The sequence below is a fragment of the Lynx canadensis genome, chromosome C2 (genome assembly GCF_007474595.2).
Source record: "Lynx canadensis isolate LIC74 chromosome C2, mLynCan4.pri.v2, whole genome shotgun sequence".
Classification (NCBI taxonomy): Eukaryota; Metazoa; Chordata; class Mammalia; order Carnivora; family Felidae; genus Lynx; species Lynx canadensis.
The window spans coordinates 65,628,265-65,633,233 of NC_044311.2; the positions used below are offsets into that span (position 1 = coordinate 65,628,265).

General features: G+C 41.4%; 1 pseudogene; it reads left to right on the plus strand.

Annotated features, from left to right (window-relative positions):
• Positions 1-239: 239 nt before the first annotated feature.
• Positions 240-1,578, plus strand: LOC115523978 (annotated as a pseudogene).
• Positions 1,579-4,969: the final 3,391 nt, after the last annotated feature.

Sequence of the window (4,969 nt, forward strand, 5' to 3'; positions counted from 1 at the left end):
TGGTGTAAGAAAACTTGTTTCCTGCACTGTATCTAAGGGACAATGGAGGTGATGCACTCTACTCAGCTGATATCCTGGAAGACTCTCGTTTGTTGGGTCTTTTGTCCTCACCTACACTTTTTATCTTTTATTTTTTTCAAATTAAAATTCTTCAGAGAGGCCTGGCATGCCTGCAGCCTCCCCAGTTTCCTGAGCCCGCTTCCACCTCCCCCAGGCATGGCACAGGGCAGCGCCTCACTATGGTAGCAGCACAGCACAGCACACGAGACTTCATGCTTGGCACCAAAGCTGATGGTGAGAACATTCTAAAAGGCCTGCAGTCCATCTTCCGGGAGCAAGGGATGATGGGGTCGGGGCACACCTGGCAAGACCACAGTTATTCGGCGACCTACATAAACAAAAATGGTAGCCTTGCCAATCTGAGAATTTACTCACACGATCGGTATTGTTGGACCTTCAGAGTTATGATGGGGATTCACAAGGCCAAGAAGTTCACAGTGTTTTGGACAAAGTAGAAGAAAGAATAAAAGAACTGAGTCAGGGCTGTACTGAGCGGGTGAAGCGATTACCTCCCATAGTTCAAGGAGGGACCATTGACAGATACTGGCCTATAGCTGATGGTTGCCTGGTTGGGGATGAATAGATGAAGTGGTGTATGATGAAGATTCACCTTAAACAAACATTGAGATTCTACGCTTGAAGCAATTTGAAGATTTTAATCCGGTGGAGAGTGATTTGGGCATACCCAGGCCATCATGAACAGTGGAAAAGAAGACAACAGTGGCAAAGACATACTGATTCAAGGGGGCAGAGATGGGGGCATATTATGTGAAATATTTAAACTGAAACCAAATATGGTCACTATGGTAGAGATTGACCAAATGGTGATTGATGGATGTAAGAAATACATGTGGGGGTGCCTAGGTGGCTCAGTTGGTTAAGCATCCGACTTTGGCTCAGGTCATGATCTCCTAGTTCGTGGGTTCGAGCCCCGTGTCAGGCTCTGTGCTGGCAGCTCGGAGCCTGGAGCCTGCTTCAGATTCTGGCTCTCCCTCTCTCTCTGCCCCTCCCCAACCTTCACTTTGTCTCTCTCTCTCAAAATGAATGTACATTAAAAAAAATTAAAAAAAAAAAAGAAATACATGTGAAAAACATGTGGTGAAAAAAGGAAAAGAAAAAGAAAAACATGTGGTCATGCCTTAAATAATCAGAAAGGAGACTGCTCTCAGGTTCTAATAGAAGACTGTATTCCAGCACTGAAGAGGTGCCCCAAAGAAGGGAGAGAGACTGATTATGTGATTAATGATTTGACAGCCATTCCAATCTCCACAACTCCAGAAGAAGATTGCACATGGGAGCTTTTCAAACTGATTCTTGGCCTCTCAATAGACGTACTGAAACAGGAGGGAAATAGTTTACATAGAGTGATTGTGTCAGTTTGACGGAAGGCCTGTACTCTATGAAGAACAGCTTGGGTGCCTGCATTCTCCTGTGGACTTCTCAAAGGAGATCGTCTGTGTTCCTTCACACTTGGAACTGTGGGTATTTTACACCGTTTGGAAGAAAACTGAACCTTGAAAACTAGTGTCCGCTAATCACATGCGCTGCAAATAGCTTTCCCGATCTTCAGAGACAGTACATGACATCGACATGTGTCAGGCAAATGATTGTGAACTCCTTCAAGTTTTCTTTTTTTATTGTTATTTTTAATCTTAAAAAAAGCAAATAGAAAATGTATATTTTGATGAGCTAGGGTATAATTTTTTTGTGAAAGTCAGCTGAAGTTTGATTAGACGGCATAGTGAGGCTGCTTCTTGCATTGAACCCCTAGAATGTGATTTTTGTTACTTCTTTTTGTGCGGACTCCTTGTTTTTGTTTTGGTAGACTTCAAATTTGGTTGTTTGGAGGAATGAACATCATTATTTTGTTCTGGAGGGTAGTTCTTGGTGGTGTTTCTTTCCCCCAAATTGGACTTGGATATTACAATTTGATGCCTATAAGAAAGAGTTAAGAAAAAATGAATAGTAATGCTTCGATTAAAATTATAAATGAGAAAAATTAAAATTCTTCAGAGATGAGCAAGATAAATATTCACATCCCCCAAATATTTGCAAGTACAATGTACGAGTGTTTATGCTTATTGTCTCAACACGTCTCAATTTGAAATGTTTTCTATTCAACACTAATAGTCGTATTTTGAAAATGACATCACAGCTTGACTATTGATACAAACTTACCAAATGTGCCCTTTTCCTGTTCCTCGTGGAGCCCATTTTTCTCTGGAGTGACCATCCTTTCAACTTTATTGCATTTTTGCCTACTGTGAGTCTTTCCGATGGCAGATCCCTTGTTGGCAAGTAATTCATGTTTTCCACTGCTCTGTAGTATCACAATCCCTGTCTTCCAGTCATGTGTGGCTTCTTTCCCTGCAGTGTGCCTTTCTGCATAACCCATGTGGTTTCACTACCCGGGCAGAATTTCTTACCTCCCATGGTCACTGCTGAGCAAGAGCCTAATATTCTTAACAATGGCATCTTTGAGTTGGAGGTCCTGACACTTCCACATTTGGGGAGCACATTTATTTTGTGGCTATTTTGGTTTTTTGCATTTTCTAACTTCAGTCATTTTTGGTTTCTTTCATTTCTAATTTCTATGGAGGGAAAAGTAGTTTTAAGCCTGCCTTTTACCAGGTGGTCTTGTGATTTTAAAGAATCTTCACCCATTAAAATTCTATTTTTATGTAATACCATTTTAATAGAAATGCTCATTTTATGGAGGGAAAATGACTGATAAAAATTTGAATGCTTCTTAGGAGCCTCTTATACCCTTTTTATTGCATTTTGATGTGGCTTAATTCATTAATAAAGGGGGATGAGTTGGAGCTGTGGCATGTTTTATCTTCTATCATTATTCAACAAAAGAGAATATTTTTTCAATAAAAATTTTAGAGCAAATTTCCAATTTTCTGAAAAATACATTTTCAAAAAACAGAATGACCTTGGACTCAATTCAAAAGTGGAATTTTACAGCCACTCTTTCAATTCATTTACTCCCATAACAGTGGCAGGGAGGTAAGATCTATTATTATTATTTCTACTCTGCAGATGGGGTGAGTGACATTCACAGAAACAATGTGTGTTGTCCTTGATCACAGAACGGCAACCTTGTCTCTAGGAACCAGGCTAAAAACCAATTGTGTTAAATTCTAAACTCAATTTCTAAGCACCACCCCCCCGCCCCCTTCTCTTTCCTTCTCTTTTCTGGTCCCTGGTTTTCCTCTTTTCTAGAAATATTTTTGGAGGAATTCACTCCATCCTGGACACTTTAAAGGACTACCAACTGGCTGCCCTGATTTTATAAGATGGTATCTTGCCCACACCCACCCTTAAATTAGGAATAAAAAGGGATGTTCTTTCTCTAAGAGTTACATAATGGAGAAAAAGAATGTGTACACAATTCATTCTAATATGATGTGACATGACCAGAGTTGTGCGGGGAGTCTGACAAAAGCGCTCTGTAAATGCTGAGGAAAGCATGATTGGTGTCTGCCTGGGGTTGAAGGAGGAAGTGAATGGATGAGTAAGCGACATTTGGGACTGAGGTTTGAAGGCGGAGTACAGAGAAGGGAGGAGTACAGGGAAGAGGGGGAGCAAGTTAAGGAAGGCAGAGATGGCCAGGGTGTGGCGTCCCCCCATGTCCGCATGTCCACATGTGGGGTGTCCTGGGCAGGGATGCTTGAGACAAAGGGCAGGTGATTGGGTAGGACAAGTCGTGCGGTGGCAGTGCCTTCCATGTGGCCTGGCGTCTCCTGTAGGAATGGGGAGCTGCTGACGGTGTGGAAAGCAGTGCAGACGCTGTGGGATCCTGAGAGGTTGCTCTGGTCACAACATGCAAGAGGGATTGGCATGAGGACAAACTGGAGAGTGGGGCCTATCGGGAATAATAACCAAAAGAGGATAAAAAGGCTGAACTAAGATAGTGACCATGGGAGCCAAGGGAGTGGGATGGACATGTTTGAGATTTTGAAATAAAATGAAAAAAAAAAAAAAAAAAATCCCAAACACCTCGTTGTAAAGTATAAAGTGGGAAGCATGTTTCTACTTCACAAAAATCTAGAATTCTGGTAAAACACAAATATAGTTAGCTTGAAATTGTGGTTTTTGGACCATAGCTCATTAAATTCCTCAGTTGGTTTTCCTGTGCTAAGCATTTACAGGAAAAGCAAATGACAAGAAATCAAATGGAAAACAATTTTATTTTCAAGCAGGGAATTCTTTTTGTGGTGGGATCATTTCATATCAGTTCAATTTCTTACATCTTCTGTGCTGTGTTCCTGCCCCTTCTCATCCCAAGTTCACACACACACGTGCTGCAGTGGCCCTCCTTCCTTCCTGCCAACGTGGAGGTGCACAGTCACCCTCAGCTACAGCACTGCCATAGGGGTCTGAGGACAAGACTGGTCAGCTCCTCGGACTAGAGCATTAACTCCTTTAGGGCAGGGACTGTTTTCCACTCTCCTAGCTCTCAGAGGGAGGGCACTAAGATTTAAAGTCTTTACTATGTCACACACTGTCTAGGCAATTAAAATACATGATGGACTTAAGGCTTTCAATACCCATTTGAAGACTATTATCATTGTTTCACAGATTAGGAGACTGAGACCTGGATCACATAATGAGAAAGCCAATGCTTTTTATATTATTTCACATTACTGTCCTAATGTCTATTCTATGTTCTGGCATAGAGTTGGATACTCTCAGTAGATGTTTAATTAGCATTTAAACAAAGGTGGATTTTCTCATCAATAGGTAGCCCTCTGTCATACTTGCTAGTGGATAGGGATTCCCCTGTCCCTGGAGTACATAAATCGTATTGTGTTTCAGCTTTATTCTGGGTTAAATGCAGCATTATGTATTAGTACAGAAATTTTGCTTTAATGCCACTTACGTTTTTATGGGATAATGTGAC